This window comes from Mustelus asterias, chromosome 21 (genome assembly GCF_964213995.1).
Source record: "Mustelus asterias chromosome 21, sMusAst1.hap1.1, whole genome shotgun sequence".
In the NCBI taxonomy this organism is placed as follows: Eukaryota; Metazoa; Chordata; class Chondrichthyes; order Carcharhiniformes; family Triakidae; genus Mustelus; species Mustelus asterias.
Window position 1 is genome coordinate 27,582,421 of NC_135821.1, and position 25,478 is coordinate 27,607,898.

Consider the following 25,478-nt stretch of genomic DNA (forward strand, 5'->3'; position numbering starts at 1 on the left):
CTTGGATTGGATTGGATTGGATTGGATTGGTTCCCGTTACTTGGATTGGATTGAATTGGAGTGGATTGGATTGGATTGGACTGATTTGGATGCCGTTACTTGGGATAGATTGGATTGGATTGGATTGGATTGTATTGGATGCCGTTACTTGGATTGGATTGGATTGGATAGGATTGGATGCCGGTACTTAGATTGGATTGGATTGGAGTGGATTGGATTGGATTGGATTGGATTGGATTGGATTGGATTGGATTGGATTGGATTGTATTGGATGCCGTTACTTGGATTGGATTGGATTGGATTGGATAGGATTGGATGCCGGTACTTAGATTGGATTGGATTGGAGTGGATTGGATTGGATTGGATTGGATTGGATTGGATTGGATTGGATTGGATGCTGAAACTTCGATTGGATTGGATTGGATACGATTGGATTGGTTGCCGTTACTTGGATTGGATTGGATTGGATTGGATTGGATTGGATGCAGTTACTTGGATTGGATTGGATTGGATTGGATTGGAAGCTGTTACTTCGATTGGATTGGATTGGATGCCGTTACTTGGATTGGATTGGATTGGATTGGATTCGATGCCGTTACTTGTATTGTATTGGATTGGATTGGATTCGATAGGATTGGATTGGATTGGATGCCGTTACTTGGATTGGATTCGATTGCTTTGGATTGGATGCCGTTACTTGGATGGGATTGGATTGTATTGGATTGGATTGGATGCCGTTACTTGGATTGGATTGGATTGGATTGGATTGGATGCCGTTACTTGGATTGGATTGGATTGGATTGGATTGTTTTGGATTGGATTGGATTGGATTGGATTGTGTTAGATTGGATTGGATTGGATTGAATTGGATTGGATTCGATTGGATGCGATTGGATTCGATTGGATTCGATTGGATTCGATTGGATTGGATTGTATGCCGTTACTTGGATTGGATTGGATTGGATTGGATGCCGTTACTTGGAATGGATTGGATGGGGTTTCTTGGATAGGATTGGATTGGAGCCGTTACTTTGATTGGATTGGATTGGATTGGATTGGATGTATTTACTTGGATTGTATTGGATTGTGTTGGATTGAGCAATTCTGGGCCCCACACCTCAGGAAGGACATACTGGCACTGGAGCGGGTCCAACGGAGATTCACACGGATGATCCCGGGAATGGTAGGCCTGACATACGATGAACGTCTGAGGATCGTGGGATTGTATTCATTGGAGTTTAGGAGGTTGAGGGGAGATCTGATAGAAACTTACAAGATAGTGAACGGCTTAGATAGGATGGACGTAGGGAAGTTGTTTCCATTAACAGGGGAGACTCGGACGCGGGGGCACAGCCTTAGAATAAAGGCGAGTCACTTTAGAACAGAGATGAGGAGAAATTTCTTCAGCCAGAGAGTGGTGGGTCTGTGGAATTCATTGCCACAGAGGGCTGTGGAGGCCGAGACGTTGAGCGTCTTCAAGACAGAAATTGATAAATTCTTGATTTCTCGAGGAATTAAGGGCTATGGGGAGAGAGCGGGTAAATGGAGTTGAAATCAACCATGATTGAATGGTGGAGTGGACTCGATGGGCCGAATGGCCTTACTTCCGCTCCTATGTCTTATGGTCTTATGGTCTTATGGATTGGATTGGATTGGATTGGAATGGATTCGATGCCGTTACTTGGATTGGATTGGATTAGATTGGATTGGATTGGATTGGATTGGACGTGATTGGATGCCGTTACTTGGAATGGATTGGATTTGATTGGATTGGATAGGATTGGAAGCCGGTACTTGGATTGGATAGGATTGGATAGGATTGGATTGGATTGGATTGGATTGGATTGGATGCCGATACTTGGATTGGATTAGATGCCGTTACTTGGATTGGACTGGGCTGTATTGGATTGGACTGGATTCGTTGCCGTTACTTGGATTGGATTGAATTGGAGTGGATTGGATTGGATTGGACTGATTTGGATGCCGTTACTTGGGATGGATTGGATTGGATTGGATTGGATTGGATTGAATTGGATTGGACTGGATAGGATAGGATTGGATTGGATTGGATTGGATTGGATGCCGTTACTTGGATTGGATTGGATTGGATTGGATTGGATTGGATGCCGTTAGTTGGATTCGGTTGGATGGGATTACTTGGATAGGATTGGATTGGATGCCGTTACTTGGATTGGATTGGATTGGATTGGAATGGATGTATTTACTTGCATTGTATTGGATTGTGTTGGATTGGATTGGATTGGATTCGAATGGATTGGATGGCGTTACTTGGATTGGATTGGATGCGGTTACTTGGATTGGATTGGATTGGATCGGATGCCGTTAATTGGATTTGATTCAATTGGATTGGATGCCGTTACTTGGATGGATTGGATTGGATTGGATTCGATGCCGTTACTTGGATTGTATTGAATTGGATTGAATTGGATTGGATTGGAATGGTTTGGATGCCGTTACATGGGTTGAATTGGATTGGATTGGATTGGATTGGATGCCGCGACTTTGTTTGGATTGGATTGGATTGGATTGGAGTGGATGCCATTACTTGGATTGGATTGGATTGGATTAGATTGGACGTGATTGGATGCCGTTACTTGGATTGGATTGGATTTGATTGGATTGGATAGGATTGGATGCCGGTACTTGGATTGGATTGGATTGGATAGGATTGGATTGGATTGGATTGGATTGGATTGGATTGGATTGGATTGGATTGGATTGGATTGGATTGGAGTGGATTGGATTGGATGCCGATACTTGGATTGGATTAGATGCCGTTACTTGTATTGGACTGGATTGGATTGGATTGGATTGGATTGGTTGCTGTTACTTGGATTGGATTGAATTGGAGTGGATTGGATTGGATTGGACTGATTGGGATGCCGTTATTTGGGATGGATTGGATTGGATTGGATTGGATTGGATGCCGTTACTTGGATTGGATTGGATTGGATTGGATGCCGTTACTTGGTTTGGATTGGTTTGGATTGGATTGGATTGGATGCCGTTACTTGGATTGGATTGGATTGGATTGGATAGGATTGGACGCCGGTACTTGGATTGGATTGGATTGGATTGGATTGGTTGCCGTTCCTTGGATTGGATTGAATTGGAGTGGATTGGATTGGATTGGACTGATTTGGATGCCGTTACTTGGGATGGATTGGATTGGATTGGATTGGATTGGATTGGATGCCGTTACTTGGATTGGATTGGATGCCGTTACTTGGTTTGGATTGGATTGGATTGGATGCCGTTTCTTGGATTGGATTGGATTGGATAGGATTGGATGCCGGTACTTAGATTGGATTGGATTGGATTGGATTGGATTGGATTGGATAGGATGCTGAAACTTCGATTGGATTGGATACGATTGGATTGGTTGCCGTTACTTGGATTGGATTGGATTGGATTGGATTGGATTGGATTGGATTGGATGACGTTACTTGGATTGGATTGAATTGGATTGGATTGGATGCCGTTACTTGGATTGGATTGGATTGGATTGGGTTGGATTGGATTGGATTGGATGCAGTTACTTGGATTGGATTGGATTGGATTGGATTGGAATGGATTGGATGCCCTTTCTTGGATTGGATTGAATTGGTTTGAATTGGATTGGATTGGACTTGTTTTGAGGCTGTTTCATGGGTTGGATTGGATTGGACTGGATTGGATTGGATTGGATTGGATTGGATGCCGTTCCTTGCATTGGATTGGATTGGATTGGATTGGATTGGATGACGTTACTTGGATTGGATTGGATTGGATTGGATGCCGTTACTTGGATTGGATTGGATTGGATTGGATTCGATGCCGTTACTTGTATTGGATTGGATTGGATTGGATTCGATAGGATTGGATTGGATTGGATGCCGTTCCTTGGATTGGACTCGATTGCATTGGATTGGATGCCGTTACTTGGATGGGATTGGATTGTATTGGATTGGATGCCGTTACTTGGATTGGATTGGATTGGATTGAATTGGATTGGATGGGATGCCGTTACTTGGATTGGATTGAATTGGATTGGATTGGATGCCGTTACTTGGATTGGATTGGATTGGATTGGATTGGATTGGATTGGATTGTTTTGGATTGGATTGGATTGGATTGGATTGGATGCCGTTCCTTGGATTGGATTGGATTGGATTGGATTGAATTCGATTCGATTCGATTCGATTCGATTCGATTGGATTGGCTTGGATTGGATTGGATGCCGTTACTTGGATTGGATTGGATTGGATTGGATGTCGTTACTTGGATTGGATTGGATGGGGTTACTTGGATAGGATTGGATTGGAGCCGTTACTTTGATTGGATTGGATTGGATTGGATTGGATGTATTTACTTGGATTGTATTGGATTGTGTTGGATTGGATTGGATTGGATTGGAATGGATTCGATGCCGTTACTTGGATTGGATTGGATTAGATTGGATTGGATTGGATTGGACGTGATTGGATGCCGTTACTTGGATTGGATTGGATTTGATTGGATTGGATAGGATTGGATGCCGGTACTTGGATTGGATTGGATTGGATTGGATAGGATTGGATTGGATTGGATTGGATTGGATTGGATTGGATTGGATTGGATGCCGATACTTGGATTGGATTAGATGCCGTTACTTGGATTGGACTGGATTGGATTGGATTGGATTGGTTGCCGTTACTTGGATTGGATTGAATTGGAGTGGATTGGATTGCATTGGACTGATTTGGATGCCGTTACTTGGGATGGATTGGATTGGATTGGATTGGATTGGATTGGAATGGTTTGGATGCCGTTACATGGGTTCAATTGGATTGGATTGGATTGGATTCGATGCCGTTACTTGGATTGTATTGAATTGGATTGAATTGTATTGGATTGGAATGGTTTGGATGCCGTTACATGGGTTGAAATGGATTGGATTCGATTGGATTGGATGCCGCGACTTTGTTTAGATTGGATTGGATTGGACTGGATGCCATTACTTGGATCGGATTGGATTGCATTAGATTGGATTGGATTGGATAGGATTGGACGTGAGTGGATGCCGTTACTTGGATTGGATTGGATTTGATTGCATTGGATAGGATTGGATGCCGGTACTTGGATTGGATTGGATTGGATTGGATTGGATAGGATTGGATTGGATTGGATTGGATTGGAGTGGATTGGATTGGATGCCGATACTTGGATAGGATTAGATGCCGTTACTTGCATTGGACTGGATTGGATTGGATTGGATTGGTTGCTGTTACTTGGATTGGATTGAATTGGAGTGGATTGGATTGGATTGGACTGATTTGGATGCCGTTATTTGGGATGGATTGGATTGGATTGGATTGGATTGGATTGGATTGGATTGGATAGGATTGGACGCCGGTACTTGGATTGGATTGGATTGGATTGGATTGGATTGGTTCCCGTTACTTGGATTGGATTGAATTGGAGTGGATTGGATTGGATTGGACTGATTTGGATGCCGTTACTTGGGATGGATTGGATTGGATTGTATTGGATTGTATTGGATGCCGTTACTTGGATTGGATTGGATTGGATTGGATAGGATTGGATGCCGGTACTGAGATTGGATTGGATTGGAGTGGATTGGATTGGATTGGATTGGATTGGATTGGATGCTGAAACTTCGATTGGATTGGATTGGATACGATTGGATTGGTTGCCGTTACTTGGATTGGATTGGATTGGATTGGATTGGATTGGATTGGATTGGATTGGATTGGATGACGTTACTTGGATTGGATTGAGTTGGATTGGATTGGATGCCGTTACTTGGATTGGATTGGATTGGATTGGGTTGGATTGGATTGAATGCAGTTACTTGGATTGGATTGGATTGGATTGGATTGGAGTGGATTGGATGCCCTTTCTTGGATTGGATTGAATTGGTTTGAATTGGATTGGATTGGACTGGTTTTGAGGCCGTTTCATGGGTTGGATTGGATTGGACTGGATTGGATTGGATTGGATTGGATGCCGTTCCTTGCATTGGATTGGATTGGATTGGATTGGATTTGATTGGATTGGATTGGATTGGATGACGTTATTTGGATTGGATTGGATTGGATTGGATTGAATGCCGTTACTTGGATTGGATTGGATTGGATTGGATTGGATTGGATGCAGTTACTTGGATTGGATTGGATTGGATTGGAATGGAAGCCGTTACTTGGATTGGATTGGATTGGATAGGATTGGCTTGGATTGTATTGGATTGGATTGGATTGGATGCCGATACTTGGATTGGATGAGATGCCGTTACTTGGATTGGACTGGGCTGGATTGGATTGGATTGGATTCGTTGCCGTTACTTGGATTGGATTGAATTGGAGTGGATTGGATTGGATTGGACTGATTTGGATGCCGTTACTTGGGATGGATTGGATTGGATTGGATTGGATTGGATTGGATTGGATTGGATTGGATTGGATTGAATTGGATTGGACTGGATAGGATACGATTGGATTGGATTGGATTGGATTGGATGCCGTTACTTGGATTGGATTGGATTGGATTGGATGCCGTTAGTTGGATTCGGTTGGATGGGATTACTTGGATAGGATTGGATATGATGCCGTTACCTGGATTGGATTGGATTGGATTGGAATGGATGTATTTACTTGCATTGTATTGGATTGTGTTGGATTGAATTGGATTGGATTGGAATGGATTGGATGCCGTTACTTGGATTGGATTGGATGCGGTTACTTGGATTGTATTGGATTGGATTGGATTCGATGCCGTTACTTGGATTGTATTGAATTGGATTGAATTGGATTGGATTGGATTGGATGCCGTTACTTGGATTGGATTGGATTGGATTGGATGCCGTTAGTTGGATTCGGTTGGATGGGATTACTTGGATAGGATTGGATATGATGCCGTTACCTGGATTGGATTGGATTGGATTGGAATGGATGTATTTACTTGCATTGTATTGGATTGTGTTGGATTGAATTGGATTGGATTGGAATGGATTGGATGCCGTTACTTGGATTGGATTGGATGCGGTTACTTGGATTGTATTGGATTGGATTGGATTCGATGCCGTTACTTGGATTGTATTGAATTGGATTGAATTGGATTGGATTGGAATGGTTTGGATGCCGTTACACGGGTTGAATTGGATTGGATTGGATTGGATTGGATGCCGCGACTTTGTTTGGATTGGATTGGATTGGATTGGACTGGATGCCATTACTTGGATTGGATTGGATTGGATTGGATTAGATTGGATTGGATTGGATTGGATTGGACGTGATTGGATGCCGTTACTTGGATTGGATGGGATTTGATTGGATTGGATAGGATTGGATGCCGGTACGTGGATTGGATTGGATAGGATTGGATTGGATTGGATTGAATTGGATTGGATTGGATTGGATTGGAGTGGATTGGATTGGATGCCGATACTTGGATTGGATTAGATGCCGTTACTTGGATTGGACTGGATTGGATTGGATTGGTTGCTGTTACTTGGATTGGATTGAATTGGAGTGGATTGGATTGGATTGGACTGATTTGGATGCCGTTATTTGGGATGGATTGGATTGGATTGGATTGGATTGGATTGGACAGGATTGGACGCCGGTACTTGGATTGGATTGGATTGGATTGGATTGGATTGGTTCCCGTTACTTGGATTGGATTGAATTGGAGTGGATTGGATTGGATTGGACTGATTTGGATGCCGTTACTTGGGATGGATTGGATTGGATTGGATTGGATTGTATTGGATGCCGTTACTTGGATTGGATTGGATTGGATTGGATAGGATTGGATGCCGGTACTTAGATTGGATTGGATTGGAGTGGATTGGATTGGATTGGATTGGATTGGATTGGATTGGATGCTGAAACTTCGATTGGATTGGATTGGATACGATTGGATTGGTTGCCGTTACTTGGATTGGATTGGATTGGATTGGATTGGATTGGATTGGATTGGATGACGTTACTTGGATTGGATTGAATTGGATTGGATTGGATGCCGTTACTTGGATTGGATTGGATTGGATTGGGTTGGATTGGATTGGATGCAGTTACTTGGATTGGATTGGATTGGATTGGATTGGAGTGGATTGGATGCCTTTTCTTGGATTGGATTGAATTGGTTTGAATTGGATTGGACTGGTTTTGAGGCCGTTTCATGGGTTGGATTGGATTGGACTGGATTGGATTGGATTGGATTGGATGCCGTTCCTTGCATTGGATTGGATTGGATTGGATTGGATTTGATTGGATTGGATTGGATTGGATGACGTTATTTGGATTCGATTGGATTGGATTGGATTGAATGCCGTTACTTGGATTGGATTGGATTGGATTGGATGCAGTTACTTGGATTGGATTGGATTGGATTGGAATGGAAGCCGTTACTTGGATTGGATTGGATTGGATAGGATTGGCTTGGATTGTATTGGATTGGATTGGATTGGATGCCGATACTTGGATTGGATGAGATGCCGTTACTTGGATTGGACTGGGCTGGATTGGATTGGATTGGATTCGTTGCCGTTACTTCGATTGGATTGAATTGGAGTGGATTGGATTGGATTGGACTGATTTGGATGCCGTTACTTGGGATGGATTGGATTGGATTGGATTGGATTGGATTGGATTGGATTGGATTGGATTGGATTGAATTGGATTGGACTGGATAGGATACGATTGGATTGGATTGGATTGGATTGGATCCCGTTACTTGGATTGGATTGGATTGGATTGGATGCCGTTAGTTGGATTGGGTTGGATGGGATTACTTGGATAGGATTGGATATGATGCCGTTACCTGGATTGGATTGGATTGGATTGGAATGGATGTATTTACTTGCATTGTATTGGATTGTGTTGGATTGGATTGGATTGGATTGGAATGGATTGGATGCCGTTACTTGGATTGGATTGGATGCGGTTACTTGGATTGGATTGGATTGGATTGGAGTCGATGCCGTTACTTGGATTGTATTGAATTGGATTGAATTGGATTGGATTGGAATGGTTTGGATGCCGTTACATGGGTTGAATTGGATTGGATTGGATTGGATTGGATGCCGCGACTTTGTTTGGATTGGATTGGATTGGATTGGACTGGATGCCATTACTTGGATTGGATTGGATTGGATTGGATTGGATTAGATTGGATTGGATTGGATTGGATTGGACGTGATTGGATGCCGTTACTTGGATTGGATTGGATTTGATTGGATTGGATAGGATTGGATGCCGGTACTTGGATTGGATTGGATTGGATAGGATTGGATTGGATTGGATTGAATTGGATTGGATTGGATTGGATTGGAGTGGATTGGATTGGATGCCGATACTTGGATTGGATTAGATGCCGTTACTTGGATTGGACTGGATTGGATTGGATTGGATTGGACTGGTTGCTGTTACTTGGATTGGATTGAATTGGAGTGGATTGGATTGCATTGGACTGATTTGGATGCCGTTATTTGGGATGGATTGGATTGGATTGGATTGGATTGGATTGGATGCCGTTACTTGGATTGGATTGGATGGATTGGATGCCGTTACTTGGTTTGGATTGGATTGGATTGGATTGGATTGAATGCCGTTACTTGGATTGGATTGGATTGGATTGGATAGGATTGGACGCCGGAACTTGGATTGGATTGGATTGGATTGGATTGGTTGCCGTTCCTTGGATTGGATTGAATTGGAGTGGATTGGATTGGATTGGACTGATTTGGATGCCGTTACTTGGGATGGATTGGATTGGATTGGATTGGATGCCGTTACTTGGATTGGATTGGATTGGATGCCGTTACTTGGTTTGGATTGGATTGGACTGGATGCCGTTTCTTGGATTGGATTGGATTGGATTGGATAGGATTGGATGCCGGTACTTAGATTGGATTGGATTGGATTGGATTGGATTGGATTGGATTGGATTGGATTGGATTGGATTGGATTGGATAGGATGCTGAAACTTCGATTGGATTGGATTGGATACTATTGGATTCGTTGCCGTTACTTGGATTGGATTGGATTGGATTGGATTGGATTGGATTGGATTGGATTGGATTGGATTGGTTTGGATTGGATGACGTTACTTGCATTGGATTGAATTGGATTGGATTGGATGCCGTTACTTGGATTGGATTGGATTGGATTGGGTTGGATTGGATTGGATGCAGTTACTTGGATTGGATTGGATTGGATTGGAATGGATTGGATGCCCTTTCTTGGATTGGATTGAATTGGTTTGAATTGGATTGGATTGGACTTGTTTTGAGGCTGTTTCATGGGTTGGATTGGATTGGACTGGATTGGATTGTATTGGATTGGATGCCGTTCCTTGCATTGGATTGGATTGGATTGGATTGGATTGGATTGGATTGGATTGGATTGGATGACGTTACTTGGATTGGTTTGGATTGGATTGGATGCCGTTATTTGGATTGGATTGGATTGGATTGGATTGGATTGGATGCAGTTACCTGTATTGGATTGGATTGGTTTGCATTGGAAGCCGTTACTTGGATTGGATTGCATTGGATTGGATGCCGTTACTTGGATTGGATTGGATTGGATTGGATTGGATTCGATGCCGTTACTTGGATTGGATTGGATTGGATTGGATTCGATGCCGTTACTTGGATTGTATTGAATTGGATTGAATTGGATTGGATTGGAATGGTTTGGATGCCGTTACATGGGTTGAATTGGATTGGATTGGATTGGATTGGATGCCGCGACTTTGTTTGGATTGGATTGGATTGGATTGGACTGGATGCCATTACTTGGATTGGATTGGATTGGATTGGATTAGATTGGATTGGATTGGATTGGATTGGACGTGATTGGATGCCGTTACTTGGATTGGATTGGATTTGATTGGATTGGATAGGATTGGATGCCGGTACTTGGATTGGATTGGATTGGATAGGATTGGATTGGATTGGATTGAATTGGATTGGATTGGATTGGATTGGAGTGGATTGGATTGGATGCCGATACTTGGATTGGATTAGATTCCGTTACTTGGATTGGACTGGATTGGATTGGATTGGATTGGATTGGTTGCTGTTACTTGGATTGGATTGAATTGGAGTGGATTGGATTGGATTGGACTGATTTGGATGCCGTTATTTGGGATGGATTGGATTGGATTGGATTGGATTGGATGCCGTTACTTGGATTGGATTGGATGGATTGGATGCCGTTACTTGGTTTGGATTGGATTGGATTGGATTGGATTGAATGCCGTTACTTGGATTGGATTGGATTGGATTGGATAGGATTGGACGCCGGAACTTGGATTGGATTGGATTGGATTGGATTGGTTGCCGTTCCTTGGATTGGATTGAATTGGAGTGGATTGGATTGGATTGGACTGATTTGGATGCCGTTACTTGGGATGGATTGGATTGGATTGGATTGGATTGGATTGGATGCCGTTACTTGGATTGGATTGGATTGGATGCCGTTACTTGGTTTGGATTGGATTGGACTGGATGCCGTTTCTTGGATTGGATTGGATTGGATTGGATAGGATTGGATGCCGGTACTTAGATTGGATTGGATTGGATTGGATTGGATTGGATTGGATTGGATAGGATGCTGAAACTTCGATTGGATTGGATTGGATACTATTGGATTCGTTGCCGTTACTTGGATTGGATTGGATTGGATTGGATTGGATTGGATTGGATTGGATTGGATTGGTTTGGATTGGATGACGTTACTTGCATTGGATTGAATTGGATTGGATTGGATGCCGTTACTTGGATTGGATTGGATTGGATTGGGTTGGATTGGATTGGATGCAGTTACTTGGATTGGATTGGATTGGATTGGAATGGATTGGATGCCCTTTCTTGGATTGGATTGAATTGGTTTGAATTGGATTGGATTGGACTTGTTTTGAGGCTGTTTCATGGGTTGGATTGGATTGGACTGGATTGGATTGGATTGGATTGGATGCCGTTCCTTGCATTGGATTGGATTGGATTGGATTGGATTGGATTGGATTGGATTGGATTGGATTGGATTGGATTGGATTGGATTGGATTGGATGACGTTACTTGGATTGGTTTGGATTGGATTGGATGCCGTTATTTGGATTGGATTGGATTGGATTGGATTGGATTGGATGCAGTTACCTGTATTGGATTGGATTGGTTTGCATTGGAAGCCGTTACTTGGATTGGATTGCATTGGATTGGATGCCGTTACTTGGATTGGATTGGATTGGATTGGATTGGATTCGATGCCGTTACTTGTATTGGATTGGATTGGATTGGATTCGATAGGATTGGATTGGATTGGATGCCGTTCCTTGGATTGGATTCGATTGCATTGGATTGGATGCCGTTACTTGGATGGGATTGGATTGGATTGGATGCCGTTACTTGGATTGGATTGGATTGGATTGAATTGGATTGGATGGGATGCCGTTACTTGGATTGGATTGAATTGGATTGGATTGGATGCCGTTACTTGGATTGGATTGGATTGGATTGGATTGGATTGGATTGGATTGGATTGTTTTGGATTGGATTGGATTGGATTGGATTGGATTGGATTGGATTGGATGCCGTTACTTGGATTGGATTGGATTGGATGTCGTTACTTGGATTGGATTGGATGGGGTTACTTGGATAGGATTGGATTGGAGCCGTTACTTTGATTGGATTGGATTGGATTGGAATGGATTCGATGCCGTTACTTGGATTGGATTGGATTAGATTGGATTGGATTGGATTGGACGTGATTGGATGCCGTTACTTGGATTGGATTGGATTTGATTGGATTGGACAGGATTGGATTGGACTGATTTGGATGCCGTTACCTGGGATGGATTGGATTGGATTGGATTGGATTTGATTGGAATGGTTTGGATGCCGTTACATGGGTTCAATTGGATTGGATTGGATGCCGTTACTTGGATGGATTGGATTGGATTGGATTCGATGCCGTTACTTGGATTGTATTGAATTGGATTGAATTGGATTGGATTGGAATGGTTTGGATGCCGTTACATGGGGTGAAATGGATTGGATTCGATTGGATTGGATGCCGCGAATTTGTTTGGATTGGATTGGATTGGACTGGATGCCATTACTTGGATCGGATTGGATTGGATTAGATTGGATTGGATTGGATTGGATTGGACGTGATTGGATGCCGTAACTTGTATTAGATTGGATTTGATTGGATTGGATAGGATTGGATGCCGGTACTTGGATTGGATTGGATTGGAGAGGATTGGATTGGATTGGATTGGATTGGATTGGATTGGATTGGATTGGAGTGGATTGGATTGGATGCCGATACTTGGATTGGATTAGATGCCGTTACTTGGATTGGGCTGGATTGGATTGGATGCCGTTACTTGGTTTGGATTGGATTGGATTGGATGCAGTTACTTGGTTTGGATTGGATTGGATTGGATTGGATTGGATGCCGTTACTTGGATTGGATTGGATTGGATAGGATTGGACGCCGGTACTTGGATTGGATTGGATTGGATTGAATTGGATTGGATTGGTTGCCGTTACTTGGATTGGATTGAATTGGAGTGGATTGGATTGGATTGGACTGATTTGGATGCCGTTACTTGGGATGGATTGGATTGGATTGGATTGGATTGGATTGGATGATGCCGTTACTTGGATTGGATTGGATTGGATTGGATAGGATTGGATGCCGGTACTTAGATTGGATTGGATTGGATTGGATTGGATTGGATTGGATTGGATTGGATTGGATTGCATTGGTTGGATTGGATGCTGAAACTTCGATTGGATTGGATTGGATACGATTGGATTGGTTGCCGTTACTTGGATTGGATTGGATTGGATTGAATTGGATTGGATTGGATTGGATTGGATTGGATGACGTTACTTGGATTCGATTGGATTGGATTGGATTGGATTGGATTGGATTGGATTGGATTGGACTGGATTGGATGCCGTTACTTGGATTGGATTGGATTGGATGGGGTTGGATTGGATTGGATGCAGTTACTTGGATTGGATTGGATTGGATTGGATTGGAGTGGATTGGATGCCCTTTCTTGGATTGTATTGAATTGGGTTGAATTGGATTGGATTGGACTGGTTTTGAGGCTGTTTCATGGGTTGGATTGGATTGGACTGGATTGGATTGGATTGGATTGGATTGGATGCCGTTCCTTGCATTGGATTGGATTGGATTGGATTGGATTTTATTGGATTGGATTGGATTGGATTGGATTGGTTTGGATGACGTTATTTGGATTGGATTGGATTGGATTGGGTTGGATTCCGTTACTTGGATTGGATTGGATTGGATTGGATACAGTTACTTGGATTGGATTGGATTGGATTGGATTGGAAGCCGTTACTTGGATTGGATTGGATTGGATTGGATTGGATGCCGTTACTTGGATTGGATTGGATTGGATTGGATTGGATTCGATGCCGTTACTTGTATTGGATTGGATTGGATTGGATTGGATTGGATTGGATTGGATTGGATGCAGTTACGTGGATTGGATTGGATTGGATTGGATTGGAAGCCGTTACTTGGATTGGATTGGATTGGATTGGATGCCGTTACTTGCATTGGATTCGATTGCATTGGATTGGATGCCGTTACTTGGATGGGATTGGATTGGATTGGATTGGATGCCGTTACTTGGATTGGATTGGATTGGATTGGATTGAATTGGATTGGATGGGATGCCGTTACTTGGATTGAATTGAATTGGATTGGATTGGATGCCGTTACTTGGATTGGATTGCATTGGATTGGATTGTTTTGGATTGGATTGGATTGGATTGGATTGGATGCCGTTCCTTGGATTGGATTGGATTGGATTGGATTGGATTGGATTGGATTGGATTGGATTGGATTGGATTGGATTGGAATGGACTAGACTGGATGCCGTTACTTGGATTGGATTGGATTGTGTTAGATTGGATTGGATTGGATTGAATTGAATTGGATTGGATTCGATTGGATTCGATTGGATTCGATTGGATTGGATTGGATTGGATAGGATTGGATTGGATGCCGTTACTTGGATTGGATTGGATTGGATTGGATGCCGTTACTTGGATTGGATTGGATTGGATTGGAAAGGATTGGATGCCGGTACTTAGATTGGATTGGATTGGATTGGATTGGATTGGATGCTGAAACTTCGATTGGATTGGATTGGATACGATTGGATTGGTTGCCGTTACTAGGATTGGATTGAATTGGATTGGATTGGATGCCGTTACTTGGTTTGGATTGGATTGGATTGGATGCCGTTACTTGGATTGGATTGGATAGGATTGGATGCAGGTACTTAGATTGGATTGGATTGGATTGGATTGGATTGGATTGGATTGGATTGGATGCTGTAACTTCGATTGGACTGGATTGGATACGATTGGATTGGTTGCCGTTACTTGGATTGGATTGGATTGGATTGGATGAGATTGGATTGGATTGGATTGGATTGGATTGGATTGGATGACGTTACTTGGATTGGATTGAATTGGATTGGATTGGATGCCGTTACTTGGATTGGATTGGATTGGATTGGGTTGGATTGGATTGGATGCAGTTACTTGGATTGGATTGGATTCGATTCGATTGGAGTGGATTGGATGGCCTTTCTTGGATTGGATTGAATTGGTTTGAATTGGATTGGATTGGACTGGTTTTGAGGCCGCTTCATGGGTTGGATTGGATTGGACTGGATTGGATTAGATTGGATTGGATTGGATGCCGTTCCTTGCATTGGATCGGATTGGATTGGATTGGATTGGATTTGATTGGATTGGATTGGATTGGATTGGATTGGATGACGTTATTTGGATTGGATTGGATTGGATTGGATGCCGTTACTTGGATTGGATTGGACTGGATTGGATGCAGTTACTTGGATTGGATTGGATTGGATTGGATTGGAAGCCGTTACTTGGATTGGATTGGATTGTATTGGATGCCGTTACTTGGATTGGATTGGATTGGATTGGATTGGATTGGATTGGATTCGATGCCGTTACTTGTATTGGATTGGATTGGATTGGATTCGATAGGATTGGATTGGATTGGATGCCGTTACTTGGATTGGATTCGATTGCATTGGATTGGATGCCGTTACTTGGATGGGATTGGATTGGATTGGATTGGATGCCGTTACTTGGATTGGATTGGATTGGATTGAATTGGATTGGATGGGATGCCGTTACTTGGATTGGATTGAATTGCATTGGATTGGATGCCGTTACTTGGATTGGATTGGATTGGATTGGATTGGATTGGATTGGATTGGATTGGATTGGATTGGATTGCTTGCCGTTACTTGTATTGGATTGAATTGGAGTGGATTGGATTGGACTGATTTGGGTGCCGTTACTTGGGATGGATTGGATTGGAATGGATTGGATTGGATTGGATGCCGTTACTTGCATTGGACTGGATTGGATTGGATTGGATTGGATTGCTTGCCGTTACTTGTATTGGATTGAATTGGAGTGGATTGGATTGGACTGATTTGGATGCCGTTACTTGGGATGGATTGGATTGGAATGGATTGGATTGGATTGGATGCCGTTACTTGGATTGGATTGGATTGGATGCCGTTACTTGGTTTGGATTGGATTGGATTGGATGCCGTTACTTGGATTGGATTGCATTAGATTGGATAGGATTGGATGCCGGTACTTGGATTGGATTGGATTGGATTGGATTGGTTGCCGTTACTTGGATTGGATTGAATTGGAGTGGATTGGATTGGATTGGACTGATTTGGATGCCGTTACTTGGGATGGATTGGATTGGATTGGATTGGATTGGATTGCATTGGATTGGATTGGATTGGACTGGATGCCGTTACTTGGATTGGATTGGATTGGATGCCGTTACTTGGTTTGGATTGGATTGGATTGGATTGGATGCCGTTACTTGGATTGGATTGGATTGGATTGGATAGTATTGAATGCCGGTATTTGGATTGGATTGCATTGGATTGGATTGGATGCTGAAACTTCTATTGGATTGGATTGGATCCGATTGGATTGGTTGCCGTTACTTGGTTTGGATTGGATTGGATTGGATTGGATTGGATGACGTTACTTGGATTGGATTGAATTGGATTGGATTGGATGCCGTTACTTGGATTGGATTGGATTGGATTGGATTGGATGCAGTTACTTGGATTGGATTGGATTGGATTGGATTGGATTGGATTGGAATGGATGCCCTTTCGTGGATTGGATTGAATTGGTTTGAATTGGATTGGATTGGACTGGTTTTGAGGCCGTTTCATGGGTTGGATTGGATTGGACTGGATTGGATTGGATTGGATTGAATTGGATGCCGTTTCATGGATTGGATTGGATTGGATTGGATTGGATTGGATTGGATTGGATTGGATTGGATTTGATTGGATTGGATTGGATTGGATTGGGTTGGATGACGTTACTTGGATTGGATTGGATTGGATTGGATTGGATGCCGTTCCTTGGATTGGATTGGATTGGATTGGATTGGATGCAGTTACTTGGATTGGATTTGATTCAATTGGATTGGAAGCCGTTACTTGGATTGGATTGGATTGGATTGGATTGGTTGCCGTTCCTTGGATTGGATTGGATTGGATTCGATGCCGTTACTTTTATTGGATTGGATTGGATAGGATTCGATTGGATTGGATGCCGTTACTTGGATTGGATTCGATTGCATTGGATTGGATGCCGTTACTTGGATGGGATTGGATTGGATTGGATGCCGTTACTTGGATTGGATTGGATTGGATTGGATTGAATTGGATTATATGGGATGCCGTTACTTGGATTGGATTGAATTGGATTGGATGCCGTTACTTGGATTGGATTGGATTGGATTGTTTTGGATTGGATTGGATTGGATTGGATTGGATTGGATTGGATTGGATTGGATTGGATTGGATTGGATTGGATTGGATTGGATTGGATTGGATTGGATTGGAATGGACTGGACAGGATGCCGTTACTTGGATTGGATTGGATTGGATGCCGTTACTTGGATTGGATTGGATGCGGTTACTTGGATAGGATTGGATTGGAGCCGTTACTTTGATTGGATTGGATTGGATTGGATTGGATTGGATGTATTTACCTGGATTGTATTGGATTGTGTTGGATTGGATTGGATTGGATTGGAATGGATTCGATGCCGTTACTTGGATTGGATTGGATGCGGTTACTTGGATTGGATTGGATTGGATCGGATGCCGTTAATTGGATTTGATTGAATTGGATTGGATGCCGTTACTTGGATTGGATTGGATTGGATTGGATTCGATGCCGTTACTTGGATTGGTTTGAATTGGATTGGATTGGATTGGATGCCGTGACTTGGTTTGGATTGGATTGGATTGGATTGGATGCCGTTACTTGGATTGGATTGGATTTGATTGGAGTGGATAGGATTGGATGCCGTTACTTGGATTGGATTGGATTGGATAGGATTGGATTGGATTGGATTGGATTGGATTGGATTGGATTGGATTGGATTGGATTGGATTGGATTGGATTGGATTGGATTGGACTGGATTGGAATGGACTGGACTGGATGCCGTTACTTGGATTGGATTGGATTGTGTTAGCTTGGATTGGATTGGATTGGATTGGATTGGATTCGATTGGATTCGATTGGATTGGATTGGATTGGATTGGATGCCTTTACTTGGATTGGATTGGATTGGATGCCGTTACTTGGATTGGATTGGATGGGGTTACTTGGATAGGATTGGATTGGAGCCGTTACTTTGATTGGATTGGATTGGATTGGATTGGATGTATTTACCTGGATTGTATTGGATTGTGTTGGATTGGATTGGATTGGATTGGAATGGATTCGATGCCGTTACTTGGATTGGATTGGATGCGGTTACTTGGATTGGATTGGATTGGATCGGATGCCGTTAATTGGATTTGATTGAATTGGATTGGATGCCGTTACTTGGATTGGATTGGATTGGATTGGATTGGATGCCGATACTTGGATTGGATTACATGCCGTTCCTTGGATTGGATTGGATTGGATTGGATTGGATTGGATTGGATTGGTTGCCGTTACTTGGATTGGATTGAATTGGAGTGGATTGGATTGGATTGGATTGGACTGATTTGGATGCCGTTACTAGGAATGGATTGGATTGGATTGGATTGGATGCCGTTACTTGGATTGGATTGGATTGGATTGGATGCCGTAACTTGGTTTGGATAGGATTGGATTGGATTGGTTTGGATGCCGTTACTTGGATTGGATATGATTGGATTGGATAGGATTGGATGCCGGTACTTGGATTGGATTGGATTGGATTGGATTGGTTGCCGTTACTTGGATTGGATTGAATTGGAGTGGATTGGATTGGATTGGATTGGATTGGATGCCGTTACTTGGATTGGATTGGATTGGAATGGATGCCGTTACTTGGTTTGGATTGGATTGGATTGGATGCCGTTACTTGGATTGGATTGGATAGGATTGGATGCCGGTACTTGGATTGGATTGGATTGGATTGGATTGGATTGGATGGATGCTGATCCTTCGATTGGATTGGATTGGATACGATTGGATTGGTTGCCGTTACTTGGATTGGATTGGATTGGATTGGATGCCGTTCCTTGCATTGGATTGGATTGGATTGGATTGGATTTGATTGGATGGATTGGATTGGATTGGATTGGATTGGATTGGATTGGATTGGATTGGATTGGATTGGATTGGATGACGTTACTTGGATTGGATTGGATTGGATTGGATGCCGTTACTTGGATTGGATTGGATTGGATTGGATTGGATTGGATGCAGTTACGTGGATTGGACTGGATTGGATTGGATTGGATTGGATGCCGTTCCTTGCATTGGATTGGATTGGATTGGATTGGATTTGATTGGATGGATTGGATTGGATTGGATTGGATTGGATTGGATGTCGTTACTTGGATTGGATTGGATTGGATTGGATGCAGTTACTTGGATTGGATTGGATTGGAAGCCGTTACTTGGATTGGATTGGATTGGATTGGATGCCGTTACTTGGATTGGATTGGATTGGATTGGATTCGATGCCGTTACTTGTATTGGATTGGATTGGATTGGATAGGATTGGATTGGATTGGAAGCCGTTACTTGGATTTGATTCGATTGTATTTTTTTTTTTAACTGGTCGGTGCAACATCGTGGGCCGAAGGGTCTGTTCTGCGCTGTAACGTTCTATGTTCTATGTTCTATGTATTGGATTGGGTGACGTTACTTGGATGGAATTGGATTGGATTGGATTGGATGCCGTTACTTGGATTGGATTGGATTCGATTGGATTGGATGCCGATACTTGGATTGGATTAGATGCCGTTACTTGCATTGGACTGGATTGGATTGGATTGGATTGGATTGCTTGCCGTTACTTGGATTGGATTGAATTGGAGTGGATTGGATTGGACTGATTTGGATGCCGTTACTTGGGATGGATTGGATTGGATTGGATTGGATTGGATTGGATGCCGTTACTTGGATTGGATTGGATTGGATGCCGTTACTTGGTTTGGATTGGATTGGATTGGATGCCGTTACTTGGATTGGATTGCATTAGATTGGATAGGATTGGATGCCGGTACTTGGATTGGATTGGATTGGATTGGATTGGTTGCCGTTACTTGGATTGGATTGAATTGGAGTGGATTGGATTGGATTGGACTGATTTGGATGCCGTTACTTGGGATGGATTGGATTGGATTGGATTGGATTGCATTGGATTGGATTGGATTGGACTGGATGCCGTTACTTGGATTGGATTGGATTGGATGCCGTTACTTGGTTTGGATTGGATTGGATTGGATTGGATGCCGTTACTTGGATTGGATTGGATTGGATTGGATAGTATTGGATGCCGGTATTTGGATTGGATTGCATTGGATTGGATTGGATGCTGAAACTTCTATTGGATTGGATTGGATCCGATTGGATTGGTTGCCGTTACTTGGATTGGATTGGATTGGATTGGATTGGATTGGATGACGTTACTTGGATTGGATTGAATTGGATTGGATTGGATGCCGTTACTTGGATTGGATTGGATTGGATTGGATGCAGTTACTTGGATTGTATTGGATTGGATTGGATTGGATTGGATTGGATTGGATTGGATGCCCTTTCGTGGATTGGATTGAATTGGTTTGAATTGGATTGGATTGGACTGGTTTTGAGGCCGTTTCATGGGTTGGATTGGATTGGACTGGATTGGATTGGATTGGATTGAATTGGATGCCGTTTCATGGATTGGATTGGATTGGATTGGATTGGATTGGATTGGATTGGATTGGATTTGATTGGATTGGATTGGATTGGATTGGGTTGGATGACGTTACTTGGATTGGATTGGATTGGATTGGATTGGATGCCGTTCCTTGGATTGGATTGGATTGGATTGGATTGGATGCAGTTACTTGGATTGGATTTGATTGAATTGGATTGGAAGCCGTTACTTGGATTGGATTGGATTGGATTGGATTGGTTGCCGTTCCTTGGATTGGATTGGATTGGATTCGATGCCGTTACTTTTATTGGATTGGATTGGATAGGATTGGATTGGATTGGATGCCGTTACTTGGATTGGATTCGATTGCATTGGATTGGATACCGTTACTTGGATGGGATTGGATTGGATTGGATGCCGTTACTTGGATTGGATTGGATTGGATTGGATTGAATTGGATTATATGGGATGCCGTTACTTGGATTGGATTGAATTGGATTGGATTGGATGCCGTTACTTGGATTGGATTGGATTGGATTGTTTTGGATTGGATTGGATTGGATTGGATTGGATGCCGTTCCTTGGATTGGATTGGATTGGATTGGATTGGATTGGATTGGATTGGATTGGATTGGATTGGATTGGATTGGATTGGATTGGATTGGATTGGATTGGAATGGACTGGACAGGATGCCGTTACTTGGATTGGATTGGATTGGATGCCGTTACTTGGATTGGATTGGATGGGGTTACTTGGATAGGATTGGATTGGAGCCGTTACTTTGATTGGATTGGATTGGATTGGATTGGATTGGATGTATTTACCTGGATTGTATTGGATTGTGTTGGATTGGATTGGATTGGATTGGAATGGATTCGATGCCGTTACTTGGATTGGATTGGATGCGGTTACTTGGATTGGATTGGATTGGATCGGATGCCGTTAATTGGATTTGATTGAATTGGATTGGATGCCGTTACTTGGATTGGATTGGATTGGATTGGATTCGATGCCGTTACTTGGATTGGTTTGAATTGGATTGGATTGGATTGGATGCCGTGACTTGGTTTGGATTGGATTGGATTGGATTGGATGCCGTTACTTGGATTGGATTGGATTTGATTGGAGTGGATAGGATTGGATGCCGTTACTTGGATTGGACTGGATTGGATAGGATAGGATTGGATTGGATTGGATTGGATTGGATTGGATTGGATTGGATTGGATTGGATTGGATTGGATTGGATTGGATTGGATTGGATTGGATTGGATTGGATTGGATTGGACTGGATTGGAATGGACTGGATGCCGTTACTTGGATTGGATTGGATTGTGTTAGCTTGGATTGGATTGGATTGGATTGGATTGGATTCGATTGGATTGGATTGGATTGGATTGGATGCCTTTACTTGGATTGGATTGGATTGGATGCCGTTACTTGGATTGGATTGGATGGGGTTACTTGGATAGGATTGGATTGGAGCCGTTACTTTGATTGGATTGGATTGGATTGGATTGGATGTATTTACCTGGATTGTATTGGATTGTGTTGGATTGGATTGGATTGGATTGCAATGGATTCGATGCCGTTACTTGGATTGGATTGGATGCGGTTACTTGGATTGGATTGGATTGGATCGGATGCCGTTAATTGGATTTGATTGAATTGGATTGGATGCCGTTACTTGGATTGGATTGGATTGGATTGGATGCCGATACTTGGATTGGATTACATGCCGTTCCTTGGATTGGATTGGATTGGATTGGATTGGATTGGTTGCCGTTACTTGGATTGGATTGAATTGGAGTGGATTGGATTGGATTGGACTGATTTGGATGCCGTTACTAGGAATGGATTGGATTGGATTGAATTGGATGCCGTTACTTGGATTGGATTGGATTGGATTGGATGCCGTAACTTGGTTTGGATAGGATTGGATTGGATTGGTTTGGATGCCGTTACTTGGATTGGATATGATTGGATTGGATAGGATTGGATGCCGGTACTTGGATTGGATTGGATTGGATTGGATTGGTTGCCGTTACTTGGATTGGATTGAATTGGAGTGGATTGGATTGGATTGGATTGGATTGGATGCCGTTACTTGGATTGGATTGGATTGGATTGGAATGGATGCCGTTACTTGGTTTGGATTGGATTGGATTGGATTGGATGCCGTTACTTGGATTGGATTGGATAGGATTGGATGCCGGTACTTGGATTGGATTGGATTGGATTGGATTGGATTGGATGGATGCTGATCCTTCGATTGGATTGGATTGGATACGATTGGATTGGTTGCCGTTACTTGGATTGGATTGGATTGGATTGGATGACGTTACTTGGATTGGATTGAATTGGATTGGATGCCGTTACTTGGATGGGATTGGATTGGATTGGATTGGAATGGATTGGATGCCCTTTCTTGGATTGGATTGAATTGGTTTGAATTGGATTGGATTGGACTTGTTTTGAGGCTGTTTCATGGGTTGGATTGGATTGGACTGGATTGGATTGGATTGGATGCCGTTCCTTGCATTGGATTGGATTGGATTGGATTGGATTGGATTGGATTGGATTGGATTGGATGACGTTACTTGGATTGGATTGGATTGGATTGGATGCCGTTACTTGGATTGGATTGGATTGGATTGGATTGGATGCAGTTACGTGGATTGGATTGGATTGGTTTGGATTGGAAGCCGTTACTTGGATTGGATTGTATTGGATTGGATGCCGTTACTTGTATTGGATTGGATTGGATTGGATTCGATTCGATAGGATTGGATTGGATTGGATGCCGTTACTTGGATTGGATTCGATTGCATTGGATTGGATGCCGTTACTTGGATGGGATTGGATTGGATTGGATTGGATGCCGTTACTTGGATTGGATTGGATTGGATTGGATTGAATTGGATTGGATGGGAAGCCGTTACTTGGATTGGATTGAATTGGATTGGATTGGATGCCGTTACTTGGATTGGATTGGATTGGATTGGATTGGATTGGATTGTTTTGGATTGGATTGGATTGGATTGGATTGGATTGGATTGGATGCCGTTCCTTGGATTGGATTGGATTGGATTGGATTGGATTGGATTGGATTGGATTGGATTGGATTGGATTGGATTGGAATGGACTGGACTGGATGCCGTTACTTGGATTGGATTGGATTGTGTTAGATTGGATTGGATTGGATTGAATTGGATTGGATTCGATTGGATTCGATTGGATTCGATTGGATTCGATTGGATTGGATTGGATTGGATGCCGTTACTTGGATTGGATTGGATTGGATTGGATGTCGTTACTTGGATTGGATTGGATGGGGTTACTTGGAAATGATTGAATAGGAGCCGTTACTTTGATTGGATTGGATTGGATTGGATTGGATGTATTTACTTGGATTGTATTGGATTGTGTTGGATTGGATTGGATTGGATTGGAATGGATTCGATGCCGTTACTTGGATTGGATTGGATTAGATTGGATTGGATTGGATTGGACGTGATTGGATGCCGTTACTTGGATTGGATTGGATTTGACTGGATTGGATAGGATTGGATGCCGGTACTTGGATTGGATTGGATTGAATTGGATAGGATTGGATTGGATTGGATTGGATTGGATTGGATTGGATTGGATTGGATTGGATTGGATTGGATTGGATTGGATGCCGATACTTGGATTGGATTAGGTGCCGTTACTTGGATTGGATTGGATTGGGTTGGATTGGTTGCCGTTACTTGGATTGGATTGAATTGGAGTGGATTGGAATGGATTGGACTGATTTGGATGCCGTTACTTGGGATGGATTGGATTGGATTGGATTGGAATGGTTTGGATGCCGTTACATGGGTTCAATTGGATTGGATTGGATTGGATTGGATGCCGTTACTTGGATGGATTGGATTGGATTGGATTCGATGCCGTTACTTGGATTGTATTGAATTGGATTGAATTGGATTGGATTGGAATGGTTTGGATGCCGTTACATGGGTTGAATTGGATTGGATTCGATTGGATTGGATGCCGCGACTTTGTTTGGATTGGATTGGATTGGATAGGATTGGATGCCGGTACTTGGATTGGATTGGATTGGATTGGATTGGTTGCCGTTACTTGGATTGGATTGAATTGGAGTGGATTGGATTGGATTGGATTGGTTTGGATGCCGTTACTTGGATT